General features: G+C 47.4%; 1 protein-coding gene across 5 annotated transcripts in view; it reads right to left on the bottom strand.

Moving 5' to 3' along the window:
• The window catches only part of ASTN2 (astrotactin 2), an 876,392-nt gene that overhangs the window by 218,583 nt on the left and 641,454 nt on the right, over positions 1–16,355 (bottom strand). The gene's annotated exons all lie outside the window — the stretch shown is intronic.

Here is a 16,355-nt window from a genome sequence, read left to right as displayed (position 1 = left end):
TATAATTACAGTTCAAAAACGGAAGAAGTCTTGTCTTTAAAAAGACCAAAACTGGATAAGGGAAATCATGACAAGGCTTCTCAGGCTTTGTTTTTGCTAAGCGGCATATTTTGCTCGTAGATGCAGGGCCAAAGAGCTATCACCCTGCTTTTCAAAGAAACAAAATTTGCTGAGCTGGGCTACTCAAAATTGTTTTTTGTTGTTTTTTATCTGTTTTTGTTTTTGTTTATTTGGTGGTCGCGTTGCTTTTTTGGCTTCTGTTGTAATAGCTGCCAAAGAATAGGAAAGGAAATAATTGGTAGGATGTTGAATTAGTTCCTCTTGTGCTTTTCACCTGGAGAATGCCCCGTGTTCTGATTATGAAATTGCACCCAATTTCCAAAGATCGTAGAATTGAGAAGAAACTGATCCAATTAAAAGTGCATCACAAATGGCTCCAGTAGTTATCAGAGCCACTTTCTCTGTGATGGCACCTGGCAGTAGGAGGTCTGTCTTTGCTGTCAGTGGGGAGCTTGCTGAGGCAATAACAGTGGTCGAGGCCTCTGGCACAGGGTCTGCAGCACAGAAATGTACATTGTGGGCTGGCTTGACGTAAATGGGCCAGAAACCCTGTAGCTGCCGATGCTTTTGGAGGCAAGTGCTATCACCAGTGCTGTTCAGCACTTAGGGCTTCCCGTTGCTGAACTATGCTCATGCCGTGGTCCTCAAGTACGGCATTTCTTTGATGTGAATATTTCAGGCTGTGCTTAGTCCAATCAGTTTTCAATTACCTACCGTGTTGACTCAATCACATACGTAGTACATCCCCAGGACACCGTTTTCCTCAATTATAGCAGTTTCTGTTTGTTGTTTGTTTTTTGTTTTTAAGCAACAGTGCCCTTAGTTGAGTAAAGTCTCACATGCCAGTCTGTCATGTCAAGTAGATCACCCCTGCTCTGGGTGAAGCAGGTTTGTGGGCCTGGAGAAGAGGCTTTATTTATCCCCTCATCTAACCTCCTGTTTATTCTTACAAAACTCTTGAGAATCTACAGAACACTTTCTGAAAACCATTGCTAATCTTCCATGTGGCCATGGACAAGCCATTTCACCTTTCCCCTTCTGGAAAATGATGGAAATGATTCTTCACAGGAAGGGTGTAAAATACGAGACAATGGATGCAAAACTACTTGGATGTAGTCCTCGGCGTACTCAACAGGTGACAGCTGTTCCTGTCTTCCCTGAGTGGCATGAGGTGGTCCAACCACTCCAAACTATACTTTCCCTCTTTCCTATTTTATGGGTTCCTAATTGCCAGCCACAACTTTTCTCAGGCATTTCCTCTCCTGGTCACCTGTTCCTTTCTATTATCACTCTCCCTATTTCATGTGTCTATTATTGTATAAATTGCTGTGAGCACATAGCATGGTCCCTAACACAAAATATATCCTCAGTTATTTAATTGGCTGCTGTTTACTTGCTAATGATGATAGGTCTCCAGTAACCTTCATCTTCTTAACGTAGTAGCCCCCTCACGTTGGACAAAACGGTAGGTATTCTTAGGCAACAGATTACTTATAGGTTAGTTAAGTCCCTGCCTCCCTTTATCATTCTGAGTAATTAACTTAGAAATTAAGGTTTTAGAGCAATGATTCATTCAGTATTTCTTGAGTACCTACTGTGGGCCAGGCACTATGGAAAGTGTTCAGAAAAGAAAAAAAATTAATAAATGATATTCATGTGTCTACTCTTTCAGAAATTGTTTCAGTCTTTCCTAAGATACTTGAAATCTAATGTTACATTGCCGTGGACTTCCTGAGGGGCCAGGGATAGGCACTGCCTGAATGATTGTAAGGGCCAGTCCCAATGTACACTCCAGCCAGAGACAGTCCACAGAGGGACACTCCATTATTCCAGTCAGTAAGATAAACTTGGCTGGAGTCCTACAGTGTTCCTGTGGGTAAGGCAAGTAATGCTTAAGTAGTTGTACTTTTAATCTAATGCTAATTAATGGCCTCTTAAAAGTAAAGTGTTACCCAGCTCTGTCGCAGGGAAGTAGAAGGCAGAGCTTGGTATGAAACTGGGGGCTCTGTCTTGCACCTGACTAGGCTGCTGATTTGTACTCAGGACGTACAGCCCCTCGAGGGATCTCAAAAACAAATTACAGATATGAAATAGCAGATGCCTGGATGAATTTTACAAGCAGGGCAGTGGTGAGGTACAAAGCTGCTTAGCAAAATACATACTTAGACTCCAGACCTATGGCTATATCTTGTCAATATCATTAATATTCATGCTCTCCTGGCTAAGTCCGAAGTTAGTGAGGCAGCTCTGGGACTGCCAATGTATTCTAGTGGGAAAAGTCACTGGACTTCGTCTAGGTCTGAATCACAGCTCTGCCCTTGACCTATTCAGGTGGCCTCGGGTGATCAACACACCTCTCCAACAGTTTCCCAGTCTGTAAAGAGGTTAGACTAGATCATTGGTAAAATCCCTTTTAGCGCTACGATTTTAATTACTCTTTAACCAACTAGAATTGTTGCATTTTGCCTCACTGTTTTTGCCTAATTCTTGCTATAACTGTGTTTAATACATTGGAGTGGTAGAAAGAACCTCCACTTTGTAATAATCAGCTCCACTTTGGTCCAAGTCCTTACTCTGCCCCAACTACTGGAACTTGCTAGGCTCTTGTCACTCTGCTGAACTATGGTTTCTTCATCTGGTGGAAGGCAAAGACAGTTTACGTTTTACAGCGCTTTTGTGAGAATTAAAAGATACAAATGGGATGGCATACATAGAAGTACCTAATTCAGAAAGTGTGAGGTGCTCAGGGAACGTGACTTCCCGTCGTGCTGCACTGATGTGAAATTTTCAAGTTAACGTCGGGAGACTGCAGACCTGTGTTGGTGTTGCGGGTGGCACTGCTCAGCTTCTGAAGAAAAGCCTACTGGAGGGAGAGAGGGATTCCTGGAGAGGTGGAGGCAAACACTCATAGTACTGTACCCCTCAAGGGAAGCTGCACGTCAAGCTTATAGGCTATTTGATGAAAGTAGTCAGGATGTCATCTTGACTGTTTTTGAGAGGTTAAATGGAGTCACGATTTTTATATACAGACATATATATGTATGTATTGTGTGCATGTGTGTGTATTTATTTCAAGACAGAAATATGCGTGTTTAGCTATTCTGCTAGATGGCTAGCATAAAAGGATTTTTCCTCTGGGTCATTATTCATGAACTCAAGTAATTACAAAAATTAACATAAGCCATTAGAGTGCAGTTGCTGGCTGCATCTTGGGCTCTCCTGGAAACAAAGGCTGGTTGTCACGGACACTGAACCTGTGGCCCTCCATCCCTTGCTGCCCATTCGGCCTTGGGTCGGGGAAGCAGCACTCTGAAAGTTCAGCACAGCCACGAGACACCCCTGCTCTAGCACAGAGCCAAACGTAGGCCCTCGGCATACCTCGTCTGTAGGACAGGGTCCCCCCTCCATCCTTGGTCCTTGGCTGGATATCATGGTGCTGGAGAAGGTCACCCCTTTTCCAAGACCCCTTGGCTATCTGAGGAGTCCCCTATGATCAACCCAGTAACTTTATAGATGGCATCACCAACCATCATATATGATCGAATTTGCTGGAAAGCTGCTGCTTTTCAGTCCTTCACTGGTATGTTCCTGATAATGAGACAGGACCCAAGAGGCAACACAACTGGCCAAACTTCATGCAGTCCTCTTTTCACTGGACGCCCTGGCCAACAGTCCACCCCATCTCCACATTCCTCTGTACTCTTGGGCCATTGCCAAAGATGTGTTCATCTGGTCCAGTCAGTGGGTGCAACAGTCCTCCATCTAGGATCTCTGGGAATCTCTTGTGTCACAGATACCCGAAACAAATCAAGATCACACATGTCTCTACACAAACTAAATCGATAACAAAAGTCCTCACTAAGACACTTCATCGCCTTCAGAGTTTCAGACATTATTGATAGTGACCAAAGCACTCATTTCATTTCTCAAAATACACAGCGTTGGGCTCTTATATAAGGCATTTAGTAGAATTTTCATTTCCCTTACCACCCTCACACTGCAGCCCTCATAGAGTGCCATAATGGCTTACTTATGTTCAAGTTCAATTAAATGAATCATAGCACATTTCAGTAACCAAACATCCAGGGTGAATTGTAATGATTCTGACTCCATATTTGATGCTTGGATTCTGACAGCATCCAAGCCCCGCTACTCCCTCATTTGGCAAACCCAGGTGCTCCCACTCTTGGTGCCAGAGGGAATTTCAAACAGTGGAGACATACCCCAACCCCCCTGCCCATTATATACTAGCCAGGTCAGTCTCTCCTTGTTTTCTCAAGCCACTTGGGACCTTCGGGAGAGCAGAAAGCCTCATTATGTGAGCGATTAGCCCTTTTATATCTTGATGTGTGGGCGGGAGCATCAGTTCTGTGGCCAAACCGCATGCATACCGGGTGGGACTCCATCCCGCTACTGCCCTGTGACGGCACACTTCAGAGTATGATAAATTAAGTTTTACGAATGTAGTTTATGAGCAACCACATGAATAAGACTGTGTTTCTGTGAAATGACAATATCTAAACTTGAGAATAAAAACCCTAACTGTCTCAGGCCCAAGGACCTGAGACTTGTTTGCAAGCCTGATGATTCTAGAGCAGGGTTAGAAATAAACTGTAAATATCGTGGCTCAAAGGGTGGAAAGGGAGCGGGCCTGCTTCGTATCTCCCCTGATCCTGGCTCAGGGCTGGACACAGGAGAAGGAAGCTTGTGCCGATGGATGTGCTGGAAGAAACGTGTGATCCATACACAGATGGGCCATCCACCCTGCACCTCCCATAAAGGCTACTTAATTCTTAGCTAAATGAAAGGTACAAATGCTGAGGCCAAAGCCCTAGCAGGATGTATTCTTCTCTCCTGCTCTGGCATCGATGGCTGCACAGGCCCTTCTCCCTCCTCCATGAAATGGGAGACGTTAACGCCAGCCTACCTAACATGCACTATCCCACAGCATTTTACAGAAGGAAAAGCTGGCCAGAAACGAGAAGCATGCACAGCCCCTCTAAATGAAATAAAGCCGCTCTAAAGAAAACCTCAGAAACAATACTGGGCCCAGGGTTGGGGGGGGGGGGGGGGAGGGTGGGGAAGGCTGCTCCCTGAGGAGACAAGTTGCAAAAGGGGAGCTGTGTCTTTATACAGGGAGCTCTGTCTCCTATGACGGTTACCAACCGGGTCCCAAACCTGCATTTTCGGTTTGTTTGTTTTTCCCCCTCATTACCAGTCTGGGGTATGTCCAGCTGCCCACTTTGTACTGCCAATCGGGATGTGAACTGTGGGCTGCTGTGCTGGATGAAGACCTCCCTGAGAACCCTCATGCTCACTGTCCTCAAGCCTGAGCTCCGCTCTCCAACACTGGCTGACCTTCCTTTGTTCTACTTTAACAAACCCTTCTGGGGCGCCTGGGTGGCTCAGTCGGTTGAGCGTCTGACTTCAGTTCAGGTCATGATCTCACAATCTGTGAGTTCGAGCCCCGCGTCGGGCTCTGTGCTGACAGCTCAGAGCCTGGAGCCTGCCTGTGTCTCCCTCTCTCTCTGCCCCTCCCCCGCTCATGCTCTGTCTCTGTCAAAAATAAAAATAAACATTAAAAAAATTAAAAAAAAAAAGAAACCCTTCAGCGCCCCCATTTCTTACCCATTTACTTCTGTTTTCTCCAGCTTCACGACTACGAAATGCTAAGCTGCTATCATTTTTCTCCTGAAACAAGGCTACAACTTCCTAACTGATCTTCCCTGATGACTCTTATCTAGCATCCCATATACACGTCCTTCAATCCCAGGTCCAGCCCCACCCTGCACCAGCCAGAATCAACTGTTTTTTGAAATGCAAATTAATATGACACAAAAATCTTTAAACGACCTTAAACGGCTCCTACTAAAACGGGCGCATTTCTTAACATGGTCCACACATCTAGGGGGATTTGGCGTTTATCTCAGCTCCTCCCTAGCAATCTGCTCCATACACTTTTTGTCTCGTATCTCAGGGCCTTTTCTGTACACGCTTTTCTGTACACGCGTGTCTGTACACCTGAAACTTGCCCTCTCCCTACCCACCTACGTGGCCTAAACCTTGCCTCCTGCAGGATTCCTGGGATGCCCCTTCTGACCCACCGCACAGTTTGAGTCAGGTGTCCAAGCCACGCTTTGTGTGGCTGCTGCTCCTAGCGTTTCACGTTGCATTGTGATTTCCTCATTACCTATCTCTCTCCAAGTCTGGACTGAGCTCTGTGAAGGGAGAGCCACGTTGAATTTGGTGCCGCATTGGCACAGAGTAGACACTAAAACTGTTGCTGGACAAAACCAGGGCAGGGGGTCAGCTTCGCTCATATGTTAATATAAATGAACACTTTGTATTGCATTTGGCCCCTGCTGGCTGTGCCCCCTTGTCCCCCTCCCACCAGCTGCCTCCCTGAATCACTGACAGTAGGTGGGACAGAAAACGGGACATAGTTGAAAGTGGGAGGCGTATTTACCTCCGATTTCATTTTCCTTGAAGAAGCTTCTCAACCAGACAATACTAAAAAGTTGTGTTTCCTTTTGGAAACTCAACCCAAACTGTGTCTTTGTGCAGAATCACCACCGGAAGAGAAGGCTCAAAAAGATACCTTTGACGTGTGGTATGTACATTATATATCTCAATAAAGCTGTTAGAAACAAAAAGGAGATACCTTTGGACAAAGGGTCTCTTAACACATCTTCTTGGAATGAGAAGGAAGAAAGAAAAGGGAGCTGGTTTGAGTCCTAACCCTGTCACTAGTTTATAGTTCCCTTTGAACAAGTTTTTCATTACCCATTTCATCATCTACAGTTAATAGATTTATTGAATTAAGGGTCTTTCCGGTTGTGAATTTCAGTGATTGTGGTGCCTCAGACTTCAGGGACTTCTTGGACCAAGATCTCTAAAAGAAGCCTTCCATCGGGCGCCCATGGAATGTGAGGAAACAGAAGGGCAGACCCCAAGAATCCTACAGAGGAACACTTGGGGTCTAGGGCTTGTGTGTCAGATGAAGACCAGCTCCAACCCAATGGATCAGCAGTCAAGTCATCTCTAAGACCTGGCTCAAAGCCTGCGCCCCGACCCAAAATCAGGGTGTTGATAGAAAACAAGAATCTGGAACCAACTGACCGACATCATGCAGGCTAGAATCATGCTGGTCTATCTGCCTCTATTTTTTCACTCTTCCTGATGAAGTATGTCTACCTGTTTCAAGAGGAAGAGAAATGCCTCCCAGAGAGGACACTTTTTGGAGTGCCCACTGTGGTTAAGTAACAGCAAAACGTAAATGGTAAGAGGCCCTGAGCAAGAAAAGAAAGAAAGGGAAGAGCGGGTATTTCCACCAGCTATATGTCTCTGGATTATATACATCCCCCCTCCCACCCCAGCATCTCCTGAGTCTCAGTTTCCTAGGCAGGAAGACATCAGCTTCAGAGGGTTTGTTGTTAGGATTCACTGAGATCCTGTATGCGAGGTGCCCAGCATGCCTGCTGGCATATAGTGGTTCTCAGTACCTGGCATCTGTTCTTACAGGGATGAAGTAGGGCGTTGGGGCTCTAGAGTGACACAGTGCTGGGATAGAATCCTGCCTCTGCCTATTACCAGCCACGTGACCTTAAGCAGATGAGTTTTCTCATTTGGAAGATGGACATAATACTCTGGACCCTGCCGGCTTCTCATGAAGACAACGCAAGATCATGTGATTAACTGGCCCACAGTAGGAACTGCATACAAATCAGTCATCATTGCCCATTCCTCCGGCATCCCTTTCCCCAACGCACACAGCCCTACACATCCTTCTCGTGTATTATAAGCTCAGTGCCCAGCTGTGCAAACACTCCCCTGTGCCCCACTGCTGGGTTCCAGGCTGTGCTTTTTGATAATTTTGCTCCCCCACCCCCACCCCAACCACCCCCAGGTTCAGGCAGGACTCAAATTCAAGCTGGCAGATCATCCAGTGAGAAACAGCCGTGACTTCAGGCTTATCTAGGCTTCTGTACTCAGGACTGGAAAGAGCTATACCATTAGGCTTTTTGTTTTGGGAAACTGATGGTAATAACAATCATCACTGACTCAACTGCATCTCACAATAATAAATGATCACAATAACAACTCGCATTTCCTGAGTATTTCTTATATGCCAGGTGCAGTGATTATCACTTTATAATCATTGTTTCTGCTAATTCTGCTAACAATACTGTGAAGCAGGCATCACTATACCCATCTTGAAGATACACTGAGACTCAGCAAATCAAAATGCCTTGCCCTAGTCACACATCTGGCAAACGGGGCAGAAGACTCACATACACCGGGTATGTATGTCGGTATTTGTTGAAAGGTACGCCTTTGATAAGGAGGGGGGAACAATGACTGATTTGAGTTCCTACAAGCCAACTCATCACACTACCTCATACCATCTTCATAATAACCTTGATGCTTTCCTAACTATTCCCCAGGTACCTCTGAAACTAGCCCCATGTGTTGACTCCATTGCAGGCATTTGGAGATACAGCCTCGCCCTTGTGCGAGAGGACTCAACTATGGACACAGGCAATGGCAATTTCTCTAACTACTTGGAAGACTGAGGAACAGAGACATTCAAAGACCTAAAAAAGAAGCCAGTGGTGTCCCTAAAGAGCACCTGGAGAGATTCAGGCACTGTTGCTGCAAACTGGCCTGAGAGGACTCAGCATTCACCAGGCTTTCCCACACCCCAGATTCACGTCTTGTCCCCTGCAAATCCCTTCTCTACCACCCCAGTCTGGCAAATGCCCACACCCTCCCGGGCTCTGCTGGGACATCTCCTCCAGGAAAGTTCCCAGCCACCCTACGTGGTTAGGGGCCAGTCTTCCAGGCTTGCTTCCTTCACTCCTGACCCTACACACACACACACACACACACACACACACACACACAGTGCACACATGCACATGCGCATGCTTTCCTTTGTTGCAGCATTTATCAAAAGGGTTGTAACTGTCTATCCACCTGTTAATCTTTCCTATTTGGGTGTGAGCTTCCTGAGAGCAGGGGGTGGGTCTCACTCGCCTTGCAGCCTCAGCACCTGATACAGAGCCTGGCATATCCCAGGAGTTGGACCCACTAGTGGACCCCCTAGTGTGGAAAGATGGAGGGGTGAGAAGGTATGAAGAAGAACAGGAGAGATAGAGCGGCAGGAAACACACCCTGTGCTGTGATATCTGTGAGTGAGGCTGCTCTCAGGTTGATGGGTTCTATCTGCTGCTGCCAACCTGGGGAAGGCAAAAGCTTCCCTCCATGCACCAGGGTTCCTTCCAGACCATTCTGTTCTCACTAAGGGGCTGAAGGCAGAAAGAGAACAAAAGCCCCATATTCATCTCCAGGGAAATTCCACGTCCTTAGTGCAGGACTGCTGAGAGAGAAGGGTCCCTTCGGACAGCCCCGCTCCCTCTGTCCCTGTATCGCCTTCCTGGGAATAGGCCTGTGATAGCAGAACAAGTGTGGTTTCACCCCTGGCTGAATAGAATCAAGGGTAACCAGCTTACAGCAGTATCCATCTTGTATTGTTGCCCTAGGGGGAAGGACAACAGGGGTTGTCTCCAGGGCTTCAGGGGAGGATGTATTTGTGTGTGCACGTACCCTAAAACAAGAAAATGTGCAGTCTGTCCACCGATAACTCTGCCATCTCTGAGGATATGGGGGGCTTTGGCAAGCAGGAGACTTTGAATTTGCTCTGAGTTTTCAGGAGGGTGAAGAAAAAAAAAAACAACACTGTTAGCTGGTTATTACGTTGTAACTATAGGTTCTAACAGATTGTATAAGCAGACCTCAACTTTCCCGTCTGTAGAATGGGAACAGCCAGCCCAGATGAGAATAGAGAATGCCTTACACAAGAGTCATTGTTTCTTCCTTTCGTGCCCATGGTAGATGTCGCTAAGTGACCACTGGATTCCTGTCACCAAGCCTGGTCCTGACCCAGGATCTCTTTCCGCGAGCATTCCAGGCAGCTACTACCTTTTGATCAAAACCGGCACATAAGGAGAAGCTCACCCTAGCTGGATACCTGCCAAGGCTTCTTCCAGCTCTGATGTTTTAGGGTTTGGCTTTGTCTGGCAGTGCTGTGGCTAAGCTAAGACAGAGAATTAAGCTACCAGAGGGGTACTGGTGCACAGAGTACCTCCTCCCCCGCCCAAGCTGAGGGCCTACACTCTAAGTCTTTGCTTCCCTCAGTTCTTCCAGTGGTGGATAAGAGAAACAGAACAGGAGTGCAAACAGCTCCCCTGGGTCTCATGCCAGCCAGCATCTAGAGAGTTCTCTGAGGCCGCCGTGCTATGCACACACAGGGTCTTCATGATTAAAGCAGCCTGGGTTCAAATCCCCGCTCTGCCACGCTCCCTGGTGTGAACTCCCTCAGGTCGCCTTACCCTTCTGAGCCTCAGTTTCCTCAAGCACGAAATGCAGATAGCAACGCCTCCCTTCCAGGCCTGTTGTGCGAGGAGTACATTGGATGAAATAATGTACGTGAGAGGGCTCTGTGAGTCGCTCTGCGCTGAGCGCCGCGAAGGATTATTATTCTTGGTACGCACCAATAGGAAGAAGACTAGGGTGTTCCGTTCCAGATGGACTCAATCTAAAGCGGGGAACAAATGCTTTTTTTGGTAATTTCATCTGGTGGAAATGGCAGTCTCATGGGCCTATTTGTGTTTAATGAACCACATCCTGTATCGTCTTTTTGCAAGGCTCTGAGGAGAAAGAAGTGGGTTCCCTCCTCTGGCGTGCTGCAGACTAGCGAGTGAGTGTCCAGCTCTCCCTTAACCTCCCCTGACCGCTCTACCCTCCCCTCTCCCTCAGAGCTAGATGAGTCCTACAAGTAGCTGCGTCAAAGCCACGGTGCAAGGGGAAGGGAGAGGGGTCCTCAGCCACATCCCACCATCTGGCTGAGACCCTGGCATAGATGGATGTGGACAGGCTCTGATCCCTGACTCCTGCTGTAGTTAAGGAGCGTGCGGCTGCGTGTGACTGAAAGGCAGACGGCCTGGGGCAGATGGGGCCCGAGGAAGGGGCAGTCGGTTGGGGACACAGCAGATCTGGGAGGGCCCTGAGGCCGTGCAGAAGAGTCTGGAAATTAACCTCAGGGCAAGGACACAGCACCCAGGAGTTTTCATTCAAGAAGTGGCATGAAGGAATGTCTGTTTTAGAAACATCCCATGATGGCTGGTTTTATGTGAAATCTTGCCTGAGCCATGGGGTGTCCAGATATTCGGTCAAACACTCTTCTAGCTGTGTCTGTGAAGGTGTCTTGGATGAGATAATCAGAAGACGAAAGCAGGCTGCCCTCCCTAATGTGGGTGGGCCTCATGTAATCAGTTGAAGGCCTGACTAGGACAAAAAGGCTGACCCTCCCGTGAGAAGGAACTCCTCCTGCCTGACTGTTTGAGCAGGAACGTCATTCTCTTCCTGCCTTTGGACTTAAACTGAAACATTGGTTCTTTTTGGGTCCCAAGCCCACCAGCTTTGGAATTAGAACTTATACTACCAGCTCTCCTGAATTTCCAGTCCGCTGAACAGATCTTGGATTGACACTTAGCCTGCACAATAACATCAGTCACATGAGCCAATTCCTTATAATAAATCTGTGTGTGTGTGTGTGTGTGTGTGTGTGTGTGTATCAAATGTATCTTTTACATGAATATTACATATCCATCCAACCAACCATCTTGTTGGTTCCATCTCTCTGGAGAGCCCTGACTCGTCCATGTCCTGAGGGCTGCTATGTGGTTTGGATTGATGGGGGACAGGAGTGAATGCAGGGAGTCCGGGTAGGATGCCAATGCTAGAGTCCAGACAAGTCACGATGCCAACTTGTGACAGAGCGACCGCAGTGAGGTGGAAAGAAAAGGGTAAATTCAAGACCTAACTGGGAATTAAAACGGATAAGATTTGCAAAATGGCAGGGGGAGGGAGAGGGAGATATTAAGGACTCAGCAGGGGCATCTGGGTGGCTCAATCAGTTAAGCATCCAACTTCTCACAGTTTTTGAGTTCAAGCGCCACATCAGGCTCTGTGCAGACAGCTCAGCGCCTACAGCCTGCTTCGGATTCTGTGTCTCCCTCTCTCTCTGCCCCTCCCCCACTCACACTCTGTCTCTCTCTGTCTCTCAAAAATAAATAAATGTTAAAAAAAAATTAAAAAAAAAAAAGAAGAAGAAGAAGAAGAAGAAGGACTCAGCCTTCTGTCTCCCTTCCCAAGATCCAAACAGATCATGGCACATTTTGTGAGAACACTGGAAATTGCTAGGTTGTCTAGGGTGTGTGGGGCAGAGTTTGGGCTGGCAAGGGAGCTGGCATAACAGCAAATATCAGAGGAAAGCTTGGAGGCACAGGTGTGAAGTGGGAGTCATCAATTGTAGGGATGGTGACAGAGTCCCCACAGAGGGAAGGACAGTCCAAGAAGAGGGCCCAGGCCAGGGTCCTGTGCAGCCACACCAACTGGTTTGGCAGAGGAGGATGAAGCAGACAGAGAAAGGAGCTGGCAAGAAGGGAGGTGGCCAACAAGGAAGGTCTGGTGCCATGGAAGCAAACACAGAAAGTGCCTCAAGCAGGAAGTGGTCAACTGTCAACTGCTAACACAAGGTCAAGCAAACAGGACCTGAAAACTGCCCCCGATGATTGAATCTACAGAGAAGTAAACCGGTGCCCAGGCAGGCCTCGGCTCTGAGAACGACTCCTTTCATGTCTGGTTGCTGTCTTTGAAGCAAGGTCCCTCAGGAAACTGAAAGCCCCAGAGAGTTCTCCAGCCCGCATCAGCCCCTTGGCCACAACTGTCCTCACAAAAGGAGGTGACATTTGACTTTCTTTCCCTTCTCCTCCCCCCCACCTCAAACCCTGGGCTGCCTTTCAAACAGCCAAAACTCCTTTAAAGAGGAGTCTAGGAATGCCTCAGCTGACATTCAAAAGTGCATTGTAATTCAAATGGAAATGCAGAAATTCATTCCCTTGGACAGTCTTGGGAAATTATAATAGAGATAAAACATCTTTTAAAGGTGGCACCAGGCATTTATCTGTGAGGACATCTCTATACCATGGACTATCCCAATCTTAACTCAAGAGCAGTATAACCTTCACTGGAAAATGTCCTTTCACAGGGTCACAGAGTCTATAAACTTGGAAAAGTCATATTAATTGCATAAATTTTCTCTTCTACACTTTCTTGGTCTCTCCTTTGGGTATCTGTGTGTGTGTGTGTATCTTGGTTTGCCTTTGCCTATCTCTCTTTTTTTCTGACTCCTCCTACCTCCTTCAGTTGGTCTCTCTCTGTCTCTCTTTCACACACACGTGTGCACATGCACACGTACACACACACACACACACACACACACACACACACGAACGCAGTTACCTGAGCAGACATGGCAACTATGGTGCGGAAGGAATGGGTTGGGTCAAGATGATAATTAGGTGCCCAGCTCAGTGCTAGATGAGTCCATTGTTATGCTATGCTTTCATGGGAGCCTGTGTTCTGCATATGAGGAAACTGATCTAGAGAGTGAATCAATTTGCCCAAGAACACACAGCTGGTAAGAGGTAGAGCTTGCGTTTGAACCAGAGTCCATCTGATTGCAAAACCTCTGCTTTATCTCAGAATGAGGAAGTCTTTATCCAAGGTAGCCAGGGGATAGATAACTTCATAGAGAGAGTTCTTAATCATGGTAAAAGTCTCATGTATCAAGGTCACAGCTAAGCAGAATATGTGAATATCAAGTCAAGGAGTGAAATGGAGGCCCAATTGGGAGAAAGGTAGTTTTTTAAAATACACACATATCAAGACCACAGCAGTATTTAGTGAAAAGTGAGCTGAGGCAAGAGACTCAAAACTCCATGTGGTCCTTGGGGCACCACCTGGGAGGAGAGGTGAAGGTCAAAGGAAACGGACAGGCTAAGCAGCTTCCACACTAAGCCTGCCTGGGCCCGGAGGGTCCAGCGATGATTTTGGCTACTCTGGTTGCCTTCTAAGGTCCAGCTCTTCCTGGCTTCTGACAGGCATCATCTAATTAGCCTGTTCGGTGCTCTGGTCCCCTCCAGACCGGTGAAATGCTGAGCAGACCCACTTGGTGGTAGAAAGCCCCACCTCCCTGCCTAGATCTTTCTAGTCCTGCTTGGCATACCCAGTCCCCCTCTGGAATCAGTGTCACAAGGTGGGTCTGTTACTTTAGCATTCACTTTGCCCTACTGCAGGGAGAGCAATACATAGACCACCCCCTGCCACTATCTGCATCACAACAGATGTTGTTAACTGATCATAATGTTCTTGGCCAATGACTTCAATGAGCTCCATACAGTGGCCTAGACAAGCTACTCCCTAACGGATCAAAACTGGCACATGAAAGGAAAGGTATGGACCATCACATGATAGTGACTGGGTTCTTTACCATGTGTCAGTCCCTCCCTCTTTCCAGCTATTTACCAGTGAATTAAAAAAAAAAAAGTCTACAACAAAAATGGTAAAATGTTGAAAGTCTAAGACAGACTGGTGATGAACAACAGGGGACAGTGCCCACATCTTGTCTACTGCGGTGCCCCTAGTACCTGGTGTGAGGTCTGCCAAGAAGGAACATTTGGGTATTAGTGAATTAAAGAATTAATGCATGATAAATGTGACTTTTTTCTCCCTGTGGAATGCACACTTAGAAGCACTTAGGGGAATAAAATGAACCTCTCATGAGGATATTTTAATCAGGCACATTCACCCCAACCCCCTGGGCTTTCCAGTGATTTCCAGTGGCTGCTTTGTGTCACAGCAGGAGCCAGAGCCCCATGATTAGTAAATCTGGAAAGGCTGGGGCATTTATTTGTAATTTCTGGGGACACAAGATCTAGGGAACACTGTACTCAGGTTGGAATTCAAACACCATCTCATTCACTAACAAACTGTGTGGCCCTGACAAGCCCCTTTTCTTCTCTACGCTCCAGGTTCCCCTTCTTTAAGATAAGGGGTGAGTAGTATCCTTGCTTTCTCTGCCTCCGGGGGTATGTGGGAGAACCAGTGGAACCATACTCTGTGAAGTGCTCTACTCATGTCTGTGCTCAATACCCATGCCCTATTGGGTCTTTTTTCTTGACCTTCTCTTCCAGCCTTGCTCTTTCCAGCCAAGGACAAGCCATCATGTGGAGCTAACCATAGATTTCAAAGACTCCAGGAACCCCTCCACCCCTACACTCTCTGGTTGGAAGGATATTTGCAGGGATTTTCCTATTATGGTGACACAGGTGCGTCACAGGGGGAAGTAAGGGCTGAGTTTACACGTGAGCCAGGAGTTGTGGCCAGAAATCCTCAGCTGACGCCCACACGTTTCGCTTTATTTTAAGCTACAGTTTTTCATGTGCTTACTCTATGCCAGACATCTCACCTGTATTATCTCATTTCATTTTCCCAACAGCCCCACAAGGGAATTACTATCTCTCATTTAACAAGTGGGGGCACGGAAACGTAGCAGTTACTTGCCCGAGGTTACCCAGCAGGAGGCTTGCAAGTCTGTCTGTCCGGCTCGGCCCCACACTAGCTCTCCTCTTTCCACAGCTCTGCCGCCAGAGTGATCAGCTTCCAAACCCAGATCCACCCTGACCTGCTTCCCAGGGAGCCCTTGTTTAGCAAGCGCCCATGACACACAGCTGATGGCTGGGGAGAGAAAGGTTACCTGCTATCTCTGAGCCCAGAGTTCTTTCAATTCTTTGGGGTGTGGGGGGTGGAATCCCTGGCTTCTCAGCCTCCCACTCGCAAACATCACTCCCACATTTAAAAAATAAAACCATCGTGTTTAATGTGCCATCTAGATCACAGCAGGTGGACAGAGAGAGGAACGCACACGTTAGTGTTAAGGTGGCCTCAGCATATTCCTGTGCTCTTCTTAGGGGCAAGCCTGGGTGACAGAAGAAGGAAAAGTGCCTCAGCACAGGCAGCCCAGAGAGAAAAACTACCACACCAAGGGTTCCCAGCAAGTCTGTGGCAAACCCGAAGACTCTGGAGTCTTAAAGGGGCCCCCAGATGCCCTTTCAGGCCTCCTCTCTGCCCCCAAACCATCTGACTTGCAACAGAGTCCATGCATTCACTGTATGAGGAGTGGGATTTTCTGGAGTGCAACAGTCCAGGGCCTGGAAGCAGCTGACATGGCACTTAGCATGAGACTGCTGTCCCAGGCCCCAAACGCGGGCCGAGGCGAGTTAGTTCGGCGGCCACAGTGAGCGAAGCTTTTTATAAACATAACCTAATTGTATTACTTCAAAGTCCTGAAGCTTATTGCCCTGCTTAATGATGTGTCACGTTATTTATAG

The sequence above is a fragment of the Prionailurus viverrinus genome, chromosome D4, assembly GCF_022837055.1.
Source record: "Prionailurus viverrinus isolate Anna chromosome D4, UM_Priviv_1.0, whole genome shotgun sequence".
Lineage (NCBI taxonomy): Eukaryota > Metazoa > Chordata > Mammalia > Carnivora > Felidae > Prionailurus > Prionailurus viverrinus.
This window is presented reverse-complemented; position numbering and strand designations above follow the sequence as displayed.